General features: G+C 50.9%; 1 protein-coding gene across 6 annotated transcripts in view; it reads left to right on the top strand.

Annotated features, from left to right (window-relative positions):
• The window catches only part of CSPG5 (chondroitin sulfate proteoglycan 5), a 279,927-nt gene that overhangs the window by 54,248 nt on the left and 205,965 nt on the right, over positions 1 to 19,714 (top strand). The window lies entirely within an intron of this gene.

The raw sequence follows: 19,714 nt of genomic DNA, 5'->3' as shown, positions 1-19,714 counted from the left end.
CTTTAACTGTGATACCCCCCTGGCGTAGAGGGTAACGCACTCACTTTAACTGTGATACCCGCCTGCTGTAGAGGGTAATGTACTTGTTTTAACTGTGATACCCGCCTGGTGTAGAGGGTAATGCACTCACTTTAACTGTGATAACCGTTTGGTGTAGAGGGTAATGCACTCGCTTTACCTGTGATACCCGCCTGGTGTAGAGGGTAATGCACTCTGATACCAGTCTGGTGTTATGGGTAATACTCTCGAGTTAACTGTGATGCCCGTCTGGTGTAGAGGGTAATGCACTCGCTTTAACTGTGATACCTCCCTGATGTAGAGGGTAATGTACTTGCTTTAACTGTGATGGCCGCCTGGTGTAGAGGGTAATGCACTCACTTCACTTGTGATACCCGCCTGGTGTAGAGGGTAATGCACTCGTTTTAACTGTGATCCCTGCCTGGTGTAGAGGGTAATGCACTCACTTTAACTGTGATGCCGGTCTGGTGTAGATGGTAATGCTTTAACTGTAATGCTTGAAGGTGTGGAGGGTAATGCACTCGCTTTAACTGTGATACCCACCTGGTGTAGAGGGTAATGCACTCGCTTTAACTCTGATACCCGTCTGGTGTAGTGGGTAATGCACTCGCTTTAACTGTGATGCCCGTCTGATGTAGAGGGTAATGTACTCGATCTAACTCTGATACCGGTCTGGTGTAGTGGGTAATGCACTCGCTTTAACTGTGATGGCCGCCTGGTGTAGAGGGTAATCCACTCACTTCACTTGTGATACCCGCCTGGTGTAGTGGGTAATACACTTGTTTTAACTGTGATACCCGCCTGGTGTAGAGGGTAATGCACTCGCTTTAACTGTGATACCCATTTAGTGTAGAGGGTAATGCACCCCCTTTAACTGTGATACCCACCTGGTGTAGAGGGTAATGCACTTGCTTTAACTGTAATGCTTGCCAGGTGTAGAGGGTAATTCACTCGCTTTAACTGTGATACCCGTTTAGTGTAGAGGGTAATGCACTCGCTTTAACTGTGATATCCGCCTGGTGTAGAGGGTAATGCACTCGCTTTCACTGTGATGCCTGTCTGGTGTAGAGGGTAATGCACTTGCTTTAACTGTAATGCTGGCCAGGTGCGGAGGGTGATGCACTCGCTTTAAATATGATACCCGCCTGGTGTAGAGGGTAATGCACTCGCTTTCACTGTGATGCCTGTCTGGTGTAGAGGGTAATGCACTTGCTTTAACTGTAATGCTGGCCAGGTGCGGAGGGTAATGCACTCGCTTTAAATATGATACCCGCCTGGTGTAGAGGGTAATGCACTCGCTTTCACTGTGATGCCTGTCTGGTGTAGAGGGTAATGCACGTGCTTTAACTGTAATGCTGGCCAGGTGCGGAGGGTGATGCACTCGCTTTAAATATGATACCCGCCTGGTGTAGAGGGTAATGCACTCGCTTTCACTGTGATGCCTGTCTGGTGTAGAGGGTAATGCACTTGCTTTAACTGTAATGCTGGCCAGGTGCGGAGGGTGATGCACTCGCTTTAAATATGATACCCGCCTGGTGTAGAGGGAAATGCACTCACTTTCACTGTGATGCCTGTCTGGTGTAGAGGGTAATGCACTTGCTTTAACTGTAATGCTGGCCAGGTGCGGAGGGTGATGCACTCGCTTTAAATATGATACCCGGGGGGCGTGGCCAAGATGGCGGCGTGAGCAGACGTGCTTTGTCGGAGCTCCCGCCGCCGGCCGTTATCAACAGCGTCACTTATAGCAGAACGCCCTGAACCGAGCACTTCCCCGGCGGGCTGAGGTCGGCATTGCTGCGGGGGACTGCAGGGCAGCTGTGTGGGCGATTCCCGACGCGGAGCTCCGGCTGGGCCCGGCCCGGTGCTCTGGCGGCGCTGACGGCCTGAGGGGAACGCGGAACGACAGCGAGGCCGCGAGGGGCGGAGCCTGCGGGCCGAGTCACGGGCGACTGTGCCCGGCAGCTGCTGCACCGGCGAGCCCGGCCCGCGCGACTTAGCGCGAGGCCCCCGTGACCGCCTGCCGGGGGCTTCTGCGGGCTCGCCACGTGGACCTGCTACTACCCGGAGTGTCCGGCTGGTAGCGACTGACGGCGGACTCGGCCTGGGTCGAGTGGACGACCCCGAATCAAGGAGGTGAGGAGAGGCGGTAAGGGAGGCCCCCACCCCCCCAGCCCAGCAGATCCCCTCCGCGTGGGACCACCGGGAATCGGCGGGGACGGGCTGACACCCCCGCGGACCCGTCCACTGGCAGCGGGACGCGACGACAGGCCGGGGCAGTAAAGAACACACTCAGCCGACGCGGGGTCTGCAGGCAGAGCCCCCCGCGGTCGCCGATTCCCGCCTGCAGCATTGCCCCGGTCCCTAGCTGCATCTGCGCACCTGGACATTCGCCGGGGGAGGTGGTGGCCGGTCGGCGCGGGGGGCGCGGAGAGGGACCATAGGAGCCACGCACGTGGTGGGACAGCGCGTGGGCCCTCATCCTGGGCAGCCACTGAAGACGCCCACACGAGCAGCCAAGCCCCCCCCCGACTACGACCCCCACTGAGGCGAGCGGACCCCCCTCACCACAAGGAGGCCTCGGCGACCACTCGGGGCTCTCGCCCCCCGGACAGCACATAGTGGAGTGCCGCGGGCGCCATCTTGGGAGACCTCCCGCCTGGCCCGTCCGGCGCTCGCCGCCTCGCCCTCCACAGCCGGCGCTCCTGCACCCATCACGCGGCCCCCCCTGCACCCGGCTACAGACTTGTGAAGCGGCCAAGTTGCACTGCTCTCCCGGAGTGGAGGAAGACTGAGAGGATCACGGGGGTGGCCCTCGCGCTGCGCTGGTGGTCCCGGGGTCGGAGCGGTGCCCACCAAGACTGAAGAACGGTCTGCGGCCAGCTGAAGGTGATACCGGCAGACGCGGCTGGGGTCTCGGAGACGATATGTCCGGCGGAAGGCCCAGGAAAGATCGCACCATCAAGGATCTCTTCACCCCCCCCCACCGTGGGGAAGCGGAATGGCCCCGGGGGGTCGAATCCCCGGGGAGACGCGGACAAGCAAACGGCGGACCCATCACCCCCTGGGGGAGCGGATCCCGAGGCTCCAGTCACGCGGTCCTTTCTGGAGTCCCTGTTCACGGGGCTGAGGGAAGACATCCACGCCCTAAAGAAGGAGCTCCAGGACGAGATCAAGGAGGTCCGCCGCGACACCGACGCCATAGGGGAGAGAGTGGCAGACCTGGAAACGAAGAGCGACACCCGGGACGCCGAAATAGAGGCCCTCAGGCAGGAGCTGGCCCGCATCCATGACCAGCAGGTGGATCTCCAGACACATGCCGAAGATTTGGAGAACCGCTCCCGGCGGCATAATATCAGGATCCGAGGAGTGAAAATGGGCCCGGACACGGAGGACCTCTTTCGATTCACGCAGGGTCTCTTCAACCACATCTTGGGCCGACAGGCGGATGCCCCCCTGCGTCTGGACAGGGCCCATCGGACGGGCCCGCCGAGAGCCGATGCAACGCACCCCCCAGACATCTTGGTGTGCGTGCAGGACTTCAGGACGAAGGAGGAGATCCTGAGCAAGGCACGCCGCATGGAGAGGATCGTCTTCGGCGACCATTCGCCGGCGCTCTACCAGGATCTGGCTGCACTTACCCTCGAGAAGCGGCGCATCTTTCGGCCAGTGACGGCGGAACTGAGACAACGCAACATCTCCTACAGCTGGGGGCACCCCTTCCGCCTGGTATTTCGGCTCGGCAATGTCCTTCATCAGCCACGCACCCTCAGAGATGCCTGCCGCGTACTGGGCCTGGAGGAGCCGGTGGTCGACGATGGGTCGCCGGGAGAAAAGACTCCCAACGAGACTGGCCCGGGCCGCTGGCAGCAGCAACGACGCAGACGCCGGCCGAAGCGCCCCGCGGCAACCGAGATAGAAGAGGGTCAGAGGGCTGCAGTGGAGACAGTGGCGCAGGGCCTGGCACCGACGAACAATAGCTGAGCGCTGGGAGATCGACGCACTGGTCCCACAAGCCATGATGGGTTCGGGCTAATCTGGTCCGGCGGCGGGGGCGCGTGCAGAGCGCTCCTAGGTCTTCCCTGATAGTGACTCTGTCTCTGCGTCTGTGGCGGAGTGCTTCGAGCAGGCCGACCTGCTTGCGACGCCGCCACGGCCCCCATTCTACGGACTTACCTTACCACGGGTCCAGTGGCCATGAGTCTGGACCTGGGACAATATTGGACCATATTTCTTTGCCAGTTGGGGAGGTGGATGGGGTAGGGGGGTGGGCACGGGGAGTTGGATGGGAAATGTTTGCACTAAGTGGGGGGGGGTTTCAGGTGGGGGGGTTGCTCCAATTGCTCCGGTTGAGCGGGGACCTGGGGGGACAGCTTGGGTTGGGGGGGTCTTGGGGAGTGAAGGGGGAGGGGTGGGAGGGTTCTCCTTGTCCAGAAGGTTCGGTCGCCGAGGGTTGCCCTACCGCGGCCCCTAGCGCAGCGTCTTCCACGACCCGCGGGCCCACACTCACGGCCACCGGGCAGGCTTGGCTTTACTCGTACGATCCCAGATATGCCACGACACCTCATAGTGCTTACGCTTAACGTGCGGGGTCTCAACAGCCCGAACAAACGCAGGGCGATCTTATCCTATCTCGAGCGCTCCAAGGCGGACATCTGCCTCCTCCAGGAAACACACCTTGTGCGCAGCGACCAGCATAGACTCAAATCCCGCGCGTTCCCGTGGCAGTTCTTTTCCTCTTCCCCGAAGAAGTCTGCAGGGGTGGCGATCCTAGTGGCTAAGTCCTTTGAGGGGAAAGTCCTCCAAAAAGAAGCCGAAGTTAGAGGGCGGCTCCTACTCTATAGCTTCCAACTCGCGGGTCACACCTTGCTTGTGGGCTCAGTTTATGGTCCAAATGAGGGCCAGGAAAAGTTCCTGCACACAGCCCTGGAGACCGTCACAGCCACCACACACACTCACTTGCTGCTAGGGGGGGACCTCAACATAGTCTTTCATAACACGGCGGATCGCTCGGGTCAGAGATCAGGTCAAGTAGGGGCGCTCACAGCGGCAGGTCACGCACACCTGGCGGACCTGGGCCTCATCGACCTCTGGCGGCACACGCACCCCCAAACCACCGCCTACACGTACTACTCGGCTGCTCATAAGACATATGCGAGGCTAGACTATTTCCTGGGCTCTTCGCAGCTAGCGCTACATGTAGAGAGCGTGGAGATACTACCGGCCTCGCTCTCAGACCACTCCCCAGTGGCGGCGACGCTTCGGGTGGGAGCCATGCCAGCACCACAACGGCACTGGAGACTGCGGGACGGTCTCTTACAGCTGCCTGACACCCAGACCCGGCTCACGTTGGCGATCGACCGCTTTCTGGAGCACAACGCCAATGACGACACCACCAAGGCGACCCAGTGGGCGGCCCTTAAAGCGGTCCTGCGCGGGGAAATTATTTCCATTGCCACGGCCAACAACAGGGAAAGGGAGCTGAAACGAGCCGAGCTCTCCCAACGCGTGGCGGAATTAGAACAGATGCACCAGCGCACGGGGGCGTCCAGAGCATGGCGTCAATTGTGCGCCGAGCGGAAAATGCTAGCGGCCTTGGACCAAGATGTGGCGGAATACGCCGCGATGCGCCTCAAACACGTTTACTATACCGGTGGCGACCGTTGCGGGAGACTGCTGGCGAGTAGACTTCGGGCGCAGACTCAGAGGCAACAAGTGAGCTCTCTCCGGTTGCCCAGTGGCGACCTGGTCACAGAGAACGCAGCGATTGCGACGGCGTTTGGCGATTACTATGCGGCGCTCTACGACGCGGATCACCTGGACCCTGACGCCGGTCCAGCCTATTTGCGAGGCGCGGACCTCCCCACCCTTACCCAAGCCCAGGCGGACTTCCTGGAGCGGCCCATAGGCCTGGAAGAGGTCATTTCGGCCATTGCCCGCCTAAAAGTCGGGAAATCCCCGGGACCCGACGGCTATACTGCGGCGTTCTACAAGACCTTTTGCCAGCAACTTGCCCCCCTCCTGCGCGACCTATTCAATACATTTGACACACCTGGCGCCATACATCCGGATCTGCTGGAGGCGTCTATCTCTGTTATTCCCAAACCGGGTCGTGACCCGGCAGTCTGTGGCTCTTACAGACCCATATCGCTACTGAACGTAGACCTGAAGCTCTACACTGGCATACTCGCGAGCCGCATCGCCCCCTATATGCAACAACTGATAGACCCCGACCAAGCGGGCTTTATCCCCCAACGGCAGACCAGCGACAACACTAAGCGGGTGCTACACCTCATTGAGGCCGGATCACGCACTAAACCCGGCTGCATGCTGCTCACTATCGATGCGGAGAAAGCCTTCGACAGAGTACACTGGCCGTACCTTGATCAGGCCCTCCGCCACTTCGGCTTTGGGGAGAAACTTCGCCACCGCATCTTCAACTGCTATCGCCGGCCCAACGCCGCGGTGCGAGTGAACGGTCATACCTCCCCGAGGTTCGACATTGGCAGAGGCACGCGCCAGGGCTGCCCGCTGTCACCACTTCTATTCGCATTGTACATGGAGCCGATGGCTCAGAGGGTGCGGCAACATGCTCTCATTTCCGGTATTAAATTTGGGGCCGACACGCACAAGATCAGCCTATACGCCGATGACGTCCTGCTGTCCCTCACTGACCCGATGCGATCCCTGCGCGCTCTCTTTGTGGAGCTACACACCTTCGCCCTAGCCTCGGGCTTCAAAATCAACGAAGCCAAATCTGAGGCCTTGAACATCTCACTAAGCCCGGAGGTGGTGGACGAGATTAAATCGGAATTCCAATTCCAATGGTCGGACGCTACCGTCCCATATCTGGGCGTTCGCCTAGCTCCTACTGTCCGTGGCACCGCGCGAGCCAATTATGAGGCCCTCACCCGCAAACTCCGGGAGCAACTCCGGCGCTGGAAGCCACTTACGCTGTCGTGGTTGGGCAGAATTGCCGCAGTCAAAATGACACTGCTACCGCAGATTCTGTACCTGTTCCAGACGCTTCCTCTGAACCCCCCGGCGGGTTGGCTCCAACAAACTCAGTCGGAACTGTCACGGTTCATCTGGAATGGCCGGCGACCCAGATTCAAGCATACTCTCGCCACCCTACCCCCCGCGAACGGGGGCGTCGGCGTGCCTGACCTTACTTTGTACTTCCAGGCGGCACAGCTACGCACCTTTGTGGAGTGGTTCCAGCTGGAGTCCGGTAAGCACTGGCTCTTCCTGGACCAGGCAGTGGCCGGCCGCACCCTCCAAGGCGTGCCCTTCATTCCGCGTCGACACCGTCCCCCTAACCTGTACGCCTCTGAAATCACCAGCACCGCCCTGCGAGTGTGGGATAGGGTAGCCGTGGCTAAGGGGCTGACCACCTTCCCCTCGCCCATGACTCCCATCTTTGAGAATCCAGACTTCACACCGGGCTTGGACACCGGCGCGTTCACGACGTGGCGAACGACACCCTGCCGCGCGGCAGGACACATGTTCGACACCAAGGGCATTCTGCCGTTCCGGCAGGTCAAGGCAGATTACGGCGTGGCCGAATCGGAACGCTTGCAGTACCTACAGGTGCGCCACTGGGTGCTCCACCCCTCGATCCAACCCGGAGCCCAACGGCCCCTCACACCTTACGAACGATGGCTGCTGACGCGCACCTCGGATAAGAAGTTGATATCGGACCTCTACCAGCAGCTGCTCCTCACGCAAGCACACACCTACAATGCGGGCCAAGTCCGGTGGGAGAGGGACCTGGGGAGGCAGCTCACTAGGAAGGAATGGGAGGGGGTGTACCATAGAGCCAGACACTCGGCGCACCACACCGGCCTTACCGAGACTTTAACTAAGGTAGCAACATACTGGTACCACACCCCTGAGAGACTACACCACTGGGATGCCCGGATCAGTGACAGATGCTGGAGGGGATGTGGGGAACTAGGGACGCTGGAACACCTGCTGTGGAGCTGTAAGGCGCTGCGCCCCTACTGGGACCCTATCCTGGATCTTATAGATGCTCATCTAGACACACAACTGCCGCGCTTCCCAGCGTACATCCTACTAGGCCTCCCAAACGCACTCATGTATCCTCTGAAATCCTGGCGCGGGCGCCTGATTGCACTGGCGCTTGGGGCTGCGGTCCAAAACATTGTGGCACACTGGAGGGCGGCCCACGCTCCGCAACAACTGGGGTGGCTTCACAGACTGTGGGCGATCCTGGGAATGGAGAAACTATCGCTGGCAGCGTCAGGGAGGGGGGCGGACTTTGCGGAACTCTGGCGACCATTCCTCGCCTTGCTCACCGGGGAGTTTCGGGAGGTGAGCTGCCCGCGCTACCTGCGTCTGCTACGCTTAGCCGAAACACCTCTCCCGGATCCCAAAACACGTACCCGTAAGCGCACGGACCCCACGCGAGTGGCGCCCACTGACTGCTGAGAGTGGCGCGCGACCTAGAGCTGGATTCCGGACATGGACAAGGAGAAGGGAGGGCTGGGGTGGGGTGGGAGGTGGGGTTGTTTACAGTTCTTTGTTTCTCGTGTTTTCTCACAATGCACTAGCACTGACCAGCTTGCACCGTTGTAGCACCTCTTAAGACGCGGCCGGCCCATTGGGTTGTAGGCGGCTTGCTGTGTTAATAAGATGATGTACCCGCTGGCCCTATGATGGGTATCCGCGGGGTCGCTGACCCCGGCCTCCCTAGAACGGTGGCGGCCCTTACAGAAGTACCTGAGGTGCATTTTTTCTGCCTATGCTCAATAAAATATTTAATACATAAATATGATACCCGCCTGGTGTAGAGGGTAATGCACTCACTTTAACTGTGATGGCCGCCTTGTGTAGAGGGTAATGCACTTGCTTTAACTGTAATGCTGGCCAGGTGCGGAGGGTAATGCACTCGCTTTAAATATGATACCCGCCTGGTGTAGAGGGTAATGCACTCGCTTTCACTGTGATGCCTGTCTGGGGTAGAGGGTAATGCACTTGCTTTAACTGTAATGCTGGCCAGGTGCGGAGGGTGATGCACTCGCTTTAAATATGATACCCGCCTTGTGTAGAGGGTAATGCACTCGCTTTCACTGTGATGCCTGTCTGGTGTAGAGGGTAATGCACTTGCTTTAACTGTAATGCTGGCCAGGTGCGGAGGGTGATGCACTCGCTTTAAATATGATACCCGCCTGGTGTAGAGGGTAATGCACTCGCTTTCACTGTGATGCCTGTCTGGTGTAGAGGGTAATGCACTTGCTTTAACTGTAATGCTGACCAGGTGCGGAGGGTGATGCACTCGCTTTAAATATGATACCCGCCTGGTGTAGAGGGTAATGCACTCGCTTTCACTGTGATGCCTGTCTGGTGTAGAGGGTAATGCACTTGCTTTAACTGTAATGCTGGCCAGGTGCGGAGGGTGATGCACTCGCTTTAAATATGATACCCGCCTTGTGTAGAGGGTAATGCACTCGCTTTCACTGTGATGCCTGTCTGGTGTAGAGGGTAATGCACTTGCTTTAACTGTAATGCTGGCCAGGTGCGGAGGGTGATGCACTCGCTTTAAATATGATACCCGCCTGGTGTAGAGGGTAATGCACTCGCTTTCACTGTGATGCCTGTCTGGTGTAGAGGGTAATGCACTTGCTTTAACTGTAATGCTGGCCAGGTGCGGAGGGTGATGCACTCGCTTTAAATATGATACCCGCCTGGTGTAGAGGGAAATGCACTCACTTTCACTGTGATGCCTGTCTGGTGTAGAGGGTAATGCACTTGCTTTAACTGTAATGCTGGCCAGGTGCGGAGGGTGATGCACTCGCTTTAAATATGATACCCGCCTGGTGTAGAGGGTAATGCACTCACTTTAACTGTGATGGCCGCCTTGTGTAGAGGGTAATGCACTTGCTTTAACTGTAATGCTGGCCAGGTGCGGAGGGTAATGCACTCGCTTTAAATATGATACCCGCCTGGTGTAGAGGGTAATGCACTCGCTTTCACTGTGATGCCTGTCTGGTGTAGAGGGTAATGCACTTGCTTTAACTGTAATGCTGGCCAGGTGCGGAGGGTGATGCACTCGCTTTAAATATGATACCCGCCTGGTGTAGAGGGTAATGCACTCGCTTTCACTGTGATGCCTGTCTGGTGTAGAGGGTAATGCACTTGCTTTAACTGTAATGCTGGCCAGGTGCGGAGGGTGATGCACTCGCTTTAAATATGATACCCGCCTTGTGTAGAGGGTAATGCACTCGCTTTCACTGTGATGCCTGTCTGGTGTAGAGGGTAATGCACTTGCTTTAACTGTAATGCTGGCCAGGTGCGGAGGGTGATGCACTCGCTTTAAATATGATACCCGCCTTGTGTAGAGGGTAATGCACTAGCTTTAATTGTGAGGCTTGTTTCGTGTAGAGGGTAATGCACTCTGTCAGAGTTTGTGTGATATTTGTCTGGTGTAGAGTGGTAGTGGACTCGACCTGATTGTAAATTTCGTCTCATATAGAAGCATAATGCGCTCGCTGGGATTGTGATCAATAACTATACATTAACCAGCCACTGAATATACACTCAGCAACAGGGCTTGAACAGTCTCCTTTCCTTTCCTTCTTGGATAGTCTAATATCCACTGTTCCATTGATTCTTATTTTTACTGTATTAAGACTGTGGTCTCGCCAGCTGCTACTGCTTTTTAAAACCATAATTTGGCCCACCTTAGAGATCAGTTTACTAGTGTAACTCATTATCTTACAACCTAGAATCATCCTAATTCTGTCAACAGTTTCCGCCCACTGCTCTGAAACAAGATTGCACAGAGGAAGCATATGCAGATTAGTACTTCTGGGCATTTCCAACAGATATCCATCCCCAGAGGTTTCAGGCACTTCCTCCGCATATCGGAAGCAGATGTACTTTCTATGTTGACCTATGGTGCAGGTCAATATCAAGCCTAACACTGATTGGCAGTGTATTTTCCACACTCACAGGGTGTCAGATTGTATTTCTACTCTTCACTTCAGACACAAGGGTGTTTTTCCAAATGAATCAATACTTCCACAGTTTACCAATTCATAGAAATGATAGCATCATTTCTAAAGGTATTTAACAGACGCTATTTTTTTTACAGTGTACAGAAGCCCTTGTACGAGCCAGAAACGACTTTCTGACGCATAAAATGGATTTTGCGGCCATTTCCTTGGCCATTTCAGAATATGGGTGGCTGGACTTCACAGTGGCCTTGGAATAACCCAATAGGAGCCATGTCAGGTTTTGGCCTTGTGCAGGAGGTCAGTGACCGAACTCACAATGCAGGGCACACTACTGAACTTATTTTCTTCCCCTTTAACTTCTAAAGATTTCCAATGCTCTGCCTCTTACCCGAATTCACAACCATATGACAACTTTTAAGTCTTAATCAGAAACAACGCACTTCTTTAAAGTTCACAGAAACTGGCCCTCAGCATACTTGGGATAAGTTAAAATCTGCACTGACAAGTGTGATTTTCAGTCACCTATTGGACTCTGGCCCCTTGCAGATCTTGACACAATGCCGAATACTTTTTGCGCTAGTTTCTCAAAAGTTTTGGACCTGCTTTTTCCTCCTACGAAAAACAGGAAATCTTCTCACAGTGCTACTAATCCCTGGTTCTCGTCTGACCTACGAATTGAGAGACTCAAGGTCTGGTAAACAGAAAGAGCTTGGCACCGTCCGGACTCAAGCGAGTCATGTGCTGGCTCTTGTATGCAAATAAAAGCGGTCTTTTTGAAGTTAAAAAACACTTTCTTCAGCAATTCTATTTTCCTCGCTGCCAATTCATCTAAAACTTTGTTTCAAGGGTTCTTCAAATTCTGGTTACATGAAATTATACATCCCACAGTCAGTGGCGGCAGATCGGAATCCGAAGTGGTGGGCAGCGAGGGGGATACAAAAATGAAAAAAAACAGACAAAAAAATAAATAAAAAAGTATACAACTTTACTTACATGCAGCTGCGGTCGCTACCTTGCTCCACTCACGATCCTCAACTTGAGCTGGTGCGCACTGCCAGGCTCCCAGATGCCAATCCCAACGCTGCTCTCATGCTGGGAATACCATTACCCAGCAGGAGAGAAGTGCTGATATTGGTCTGATCGGCCTGATTTGGCACTTGTATAGGGCCTTGACGCCTGTGTCTTTTCTCCACCCATCTATGCAACTTAGCTCTGGCTTGAGAAATGCTACGTGCGCATGTTGGTTTGCCCGTCCTAAGACGGCTGGCCAAACCGACATGCGCCCTTAGCAGTGCCCATCACTCCTCCTCCCTACTGTTGTCATAAGATTGCCTGGTCCAGTCCGCCCTATGACTTGGCTCACTGGCAGCCTACAGGTCAGAGGAAAAATACAATTATAATAAAATTGTTTTATTATCATTTCATTTTTTATGTGTTTAAATATGTTTCCACTCAACAGTGGGGTGACGCTCCTCCGCCATAACAGAGGAGCAGCCATTGTCCAGACTCACAATTCCTGTGTGACAATAATTCCATGTTCTTTTATGTGGAGATTTAGGATGTACATGATAGTATTTCATCTGACTGAACATCTTCATCTTTCCATAGTCAGTTGGTTTCGCCAATTTCCTCCCCCTCTAGTATGACAGTCAGAGAGCTCCCTTCCTCAGATTTGGAGAAGTGGAAGTCTCTGTTCTGCGTTATGCACTAAATTCAGGCTCCTCTGATTATGTCTGCCCAGTTAATACCCTGAAATCTATTGTATCAACTATTATCCCTACTGCAGATGAAATGGACAGCAAGCAAGTGACCGCACATCACTGCCTGGAGAGTTGCAGTATCCTCTTAAGAAAAATTAAAATAAAATGAGAAGCAGAAAAATGAAAGGGTCAACTATAAAAGAGGAAAACTGAAATCTAAAGTCTGGCCAACCAGCCCTGACACTCACTCGTTTTCAGGTGGATGTATACATGTGATCAGAAAATGCAGTCATTCAAGGGCAAGAGAGCCAATGATTAATTTGGACTGAAGCATTACCCCATGCAGCACGCTGGCATCTCTCTCTCTCCCTTTCTCTCTCTCTCTCTCTCTCTCTCTCTCTCTCTCTCTCTCTCTATATATATATATATATATATATATATATATATATATATATATATATATATATATATATATATATATATATAACAATAATACGATTCCTTAGACAGCGAGCTCAACCATCCGGTTCAGGCATCAAACGGGCAGAATCCAGCCCGATCATAATATTTGTAGACCAAAGAAATGCCGCACTCCAGAAATACTCGATAAGGTTTGTTTATTCCGTCACCACCACTACCACCCTTATATAGTATTTCTGGAGTGCAGCATTTCTTTGGTCTACAAATTTAATGTAATTAATTTAAATGTATATATATATATATATGTGATCAAGGGCTCAAGGGCCCGAAACGCGTCATGGCGGAGAGAGAAGCGCACAAATAAAATTTGCAAATTCACCTGAATGGGTCCGGTTGTTACGGATAATTCAAACGGAGTTCCTGGAAAAAAAAATATATATATATATATATATATATGGTGAATGGGAGTCCTTGTATATATGTATATATATATATATATATATATATATATATATATCAATGCTCCAAAGTTCACCAGTATCGCAGGTCCAACAAATTTTATTCAAGACAAACGCGGTTCGGGAAGCGTCCCTTCCTCAGTGTCATAAGGGAACGCGATGCATGGCGCCGTTTTTAAAACAGTGTAATACCAGTAGACAAAGGACTACACTCTGCATCTGCACGATCATGGGCGCCATCTTAGAGTGTGTTTTAATGCGCTTTAAGCATGCATTATTTATATCCAAACAAAAACATACAGTTACACTTTAATATTGCCGTGTATCGGCATTGGTGTCTCTCCATAGAGAGACATATGTCCCTTGCAAACAGAGTGTTACAATTACTGTTTATATGACTGAGATCAAGGGTGCGCGTCCAGTCCATGTCTCTCTTTATGAACCAAATATATGAAGATTATGTATCACTCATTGAAATATTGAATGACACTCATGCAGGTAAAAGCCTGCAATTTTTCTATCGCACATAACGTGCTTCCAGAAATTTAAATCTTGCTGTGGATCGGCAATTGCAGCCAAATGGCTGCTTTTCCTCATATATAAGCAGGTAACATTCCAAGAGACAAGTTCTCCAGACTCACACCACTCCATCTTGTCAATAAAAATTCTCTCCAGAATTCTCAGAAATATATATGCCTTCGAATACTCACAAAGATTACATATCTGATTGGTTCTATAAATTACATTTTCTTATTGAAAGGAGCTGTCGTAATAAACACATCATAAGACATCAAATAACCAGATCTAAAGTATAAGTTAACTTTGAGAAAGATTCCAAATTCTCATACAGAGGTGATTAGATTGACATAAATCACATTTCATTGGTTTTACCCGAGATGTGAAGCCATCTCTTCACCCCGTATTGAGTCGCCCCAGTGTTTTAGTTTCAAGATCTACTATATATCGTGATTCGAGCCTTCTTAATTTTTGCAATTTGTTTCCTCCCCTGATATTCTCGGAACACAATCTAAACACAATCTAAACAAAAATATTTTAGAAGACCTCTATCACTAATGTGCTTGATGGCAAAATGGCGAGCGACTGGATAGGAGAAATCCTTATTCACAATCGCTCGCATGTGCTCGAGGATTCTCAACTTTACCGGGTTGATTGTACTGCCTATGTACTTTAAGTTACACGGACGGACAGCTGAGGCAATATACTGCATGGCTAGTGTGGCATGACATAAACTTATTGACCCTCCTTCCTCCACTGCACCCTCTTACTTCATAAGAAAGGATACGTTTACTGCATGCGCAAGCTTTACATCTTCCACAAGGGAAGAACCCTTTTGCATCTTTTAACGTCCCTGGTTGTTTTGCCACTGGATTTAGATGGCTATGTACCAAATGGTCTCTTAATGACCTCGCTTTTCTGAAGGTGATCAATGGTGCAGGGGGAATGTCAGGTCCAACGATGGAATCAGTTTTAAGAATATGCTAATGTTTGATCATAATAGATCTTAATCTGTGAGAGTCCACAGAGTATGGCGTGATTAATCTAAATCCAATCCAATGTGGAGCAATTATATATATATATATATATATATATATATATATATATATATATATACATGTGTGTGTGTGTTTGTGTGTGTGTATATATATATATATATATATATATATATATATATATATATTCACTGAAAAAACCATTGGTTATAGACCATATATAGTTAGGGATTAGCATTTACAAAACCTTAATTTACTCGCACAAAACCATTGACATTCGCATATATAGTTAGTTGCACTAACTATATATCGCGCACCCGCAATCCACTGCTGATGATGTCACATATTACATCATTCATGACATGGTCTTATGACGCGCCGCGTTAGCGCACCCGGAAGCGTTCTGGAACGCAAACCAAGGCGCGAAGCGCAGCTACTCGGAAGCGATCCGGGTCGCGTTACCGGACGCGTAACGTAAGCATAACAGGTCATGTGACTTGAAAATAACACTTTTTATTGGTTGATTTCATTTTTTATTTCTGAATGATGTAAAGCTAGGTCATGTGACCTAAAAATTACACTTTTCATTGGTTTAGAACATTTTTTTTTCCAAATGATGAAAGCCCCCTCCTATTTTTCTCACTCTGACTTTCAACTTTGTGAGAGGAAGAACTATTTTCATTATTGGAAGATGGCTTCAATTGTAGCTGCAGCTGGTGGACCCCCACCACCACCACAACCTCCTAGGAAGGATGGACCACCTCCCCAGTTTATTCCCAACCCTGAAGAAGAGGAGGAAGAAGAAGTGATAAGCGTGGCTCAAATCCACTGGAGTGACTTACAGCACTCACCTATAATTACCTTATAGGAAGTCAGCCGGACAGTGGAGAAGTATAACAAAAGTCTTTATTAGGCCAAACAACACTCATATGAGAGGGCCCTGTCCGACCTCACTCCTAGGAGTGCGAACGAGAGGACTGACTCTCTGCATCACAGCAATACATTATAATGCAATACACTAAATGGGGTACGCCCCTTGTGGAAAGTTACCGAGCCCCGGACCAGTGGACAATGCTCTCATACAGCAGGCATCTGCACCTGCAAGGGATACATTATTATCTCTGCTCAAGGCCATGGAGCTAGGCTTCGGCGTCTCTGGGCATGAGAACATTACTGATAACATGAATAGTTAGTTTCGGCCACAGTGAGCCGAGAAACGAAAACTGCTGTCTTAGTATAATTCTTTCTGTATTCCTGCGGGAGGGGCATGAGCGAGCAGAGGCCGCAGGCACAGAGAGTTACACAAAATGGTGGCACACAAGCTAAGCTAAGAAACTAATATGATCACACATATATACGAGAATAGGTGAGAATATGAATTCAGCATAAGTGTGTTTACGTAAATGCATTAGTTAGTCATATGATGCTAACTCATACGTCATCATAGGGTAATTAGAGCATCGAAAAGTGAATTCTATCAGACCCTCCTTTTAGCATCATTGGCTAACTATGGCCTCATTTATTTGCCAAAAGGTAGTGTCGACATACATTCTAGGGGCAGGCCTACATTACTTCAGTCGAGAACATCTTCTGCAATAAACATTAACCAACTTGCATCAGCAGGAATTTCAGTAATCATAGAAGTGGTATATTGACCATGTAACTTCTTTTTCGGACGTATATTTGCAGCACACATTGAACAACATGGAGGGAGGCAATATATGCAAAGGCAGCATGACAGAATTACACTCACCACTCCAACCAAACCCATTAGTATTTTCCAGCCCCAGGAAGAAAAGGCACCCCAGAGCCACCCTTGGAGAGACCATGTCCCATTATCTTGGTGCAGTTCAGTTGCTAATCTATGCAATTTTTGCACTGCCAAGTTAACAGTCGGGGCGGAGTCAGGAATATAAACGCAACAAGAGGTCCCGATGACGCGACAGGCCCCGCCCCTATCAGCTAGTATGACGTCAATTACCATCCTATTCTGGATCGTAAATAATCTCATAGCCTGAACCTCAACAGAGATGTTAGTCGTAATGTCAGCCTCAACCAGAACCACCTTTTCCATTACCCTAGAAAGTCGTCTAATAGCTCTACTGTTGAATATAGGACCCCAGAAAGGAAGTAAACCCTTAGAAAAATCAGTCCATTGCTGATATGAGGTATCCGTCTGATCAACGTCCTCTACCTGAAGTTCCCTCCTTTTACGCTGCTCTCGCGGCTTCTCTTGAGGACTGGGGAATCGTCGATGAGTTCTGTGGTAATCAGAAGGGGCAACATACACAGGAGGAATCAAATAAGCCAGGTAACACACCCCACCCCAACCCTCGGGCAACCATAAGTATCCATTTTCACCGCATACAAAATAGACACTGGGTGGGGCAATCAATGAAGGGCTAACGGGCAGGCGTATTGAAGCAGTCACGTTACAAGAGCTATTTCCAACCTTGATGGGACCCCTTCCCTCTATACAGAAAAATGGAGGAGGACCCACCACAGCCAAGGGTATCAAACTTTTGGAGCTGTCGTTACTCTTAGGGGGATGCCTATAAGACAAGGTGGCATTCAATTTCATGAAACTATCCCTGAGTCGATCAGTATCATTAGGTGTCAAGAATCGACCCAACTTTTTCTCACATGTCTCTATAAAGGTCTGGTCAAAACGTCCGTCAGTATATATTCGTCCAAGGGAAGCTGAAGGCAAAGGGCGTACTCGCATTGTCATTGTCCACCCCCTATTCTGCAGTCGGGGAGTTAGGGAATCTGGCTGTTGGAAATATTTGACAAGACCTATAAGAGTATACCATCCCACACAACTATTTACCGGAGTCAAAGGAAGAGCAAGGAATCTATCTTTCTTATAAGCAGCAGAAGGCAAAAGCCCACAAACCCAGCAATCTGTCATGTTGGTAGTGGCATGTGCATGATGCAAAGTCTTAATAAAAACATTATCTTTATAATTTGCACGTATCATTCTTTCACCATATTCAACTGTTAACATTTTGTGTTCCGGAACAGCAGTAGGTGTGGGTGCAAATGTATGAACAGGATAGTATTTATCAACGAAAAACAGTATTCCAAGAGTCACCAAAAAGGCAATTAAAAATGTTACAACCACCACTATTTTCCCATTTCGGGAAAGGGCCAACCAAGGGGAATCAGGCTCACGTCTCGGGGGAGCTGCAAAAGGCTGCTCCTCATCAGGAATGGGCCGCCCAAAGGGATACATTCTGTATGCTTTTCAACACCAAAAATCAAAAATAAAAATAGTAAAAAGAAATCGCACTACTACTAAAAAAAATAGTCCCAGACAATCCTCAACCGGCCAGAGGGGTTCTTCAACCCTTAAGAGGGATCTTCTTCCCTGTGTCCTTCAAAGCCTCACAGGCAGGCTTTTACCGTTCATACCTATTCCCACGTCGTTTGTCAACACTTTGAAATAAGGGAAGCACTTTATTCGGGCCCCGCACCACGCTTTAGTCTCAAAGAACACAATCTTCGGCTAAACACCAGGGCTCTTACAAGTCCATCCCTACCACTAAATCTTCTTTTCAGAATGTCCACTAAGCCCTTCTTCCAGTATTTAGTCCATCATATTTCAGCACTGTACTTATTTTCTTCGGGGCCGGAGATTATAACGAGTGCTCCCTGGCACTTCGGGGTCGGAGAACAAAGCAGGTGTCTCCGTGGCAGATGCTGAACTTTCCGGTATCTCTTTGCTAGCAACAAGAGGAGTGGTAGAGCTCACAGAATTTTCAATGCCGCTTCGCTCTTCTCCAATCAGTGAAGCATCCGAGAAAGGAACATACCTCGGGATATGTTCACACTCTTGGTCAGCGATGCCGTCTTGCACCCATTGATCATAGGGCAACGGGAGCGGGACCCTCTTCACATGAGAGGCATGAGTCCACGCCTTTCTGCCGTCGATCCGCAGCGCCGTGCGCGTGGTGAGGAGCACCTGACGAGGCTCTGACCACCTTGGCTCCAAGCAAGACTTCCGCTGGTATCGTCGCACCACGACCCAATCCCCCGGGTGGATGGTGTGTCCGGGCCCCTCCGGCAACGGCTTCAGAGTGTCTGCTACCTGCTGATGAATAGAACGAAGATCTTTAGTCAAAGCATACAGATAATCTGTCAACAGAGGGTAAGGTACTTCTGAAAAACATTTTGGACGGGGCACTCCCCAGATATTGGCCGGGCGGCCAAATACCACCTCGTGCGGGGAGACGCCCATTTTTGCATTTACAGTGACTCTTGTGGAAAGCAACGCTAAGGGAAGTGCATCTGGCCAACGGAGACCTGTACTCTCACATATCTTGGCCATTTTTAACTTGAGTGTGCCGTTAAACCGTTCCACCAGTCCTGCTGCCTGAGGATGCAAGGCTGAGTGGAACTTCTGGGTGATATGTAGGCCTTTGCATATATTCTTCACCAACTCAGCATTAAAGGACGTGCCATTATCACTCCAGATCACCCTAGGTAATCCGAAGCGGGAGAAATACTCCTTTATCAACATTTTAGCAGTAGACATAGCCGTGCAGTCCTTGGTTGGGAACGCCTCCACCCACCTACTAAAGGCACATACGACTACAAGGACGTACTTCAAGTTGTTGACTCTTTCCATT

This window comes from Lissotriton vulgaris, chromosome 10, assembly GCF_964263255.1.
Source record: "Lissotriton vulgaris chromosome 10, aLisVul1.2, whole genome shotgun sequence".
NCBI lineage: Eukaryota > Metazoa > Chordata > Amphibia > Caudata > Salamandridae > Lissotriton > Lissotriton vulgaris.
Note: the sequence above shows the minus strand (reverse complement) of the source record. Positions and strands in the feature narration are given on the sequence as shown.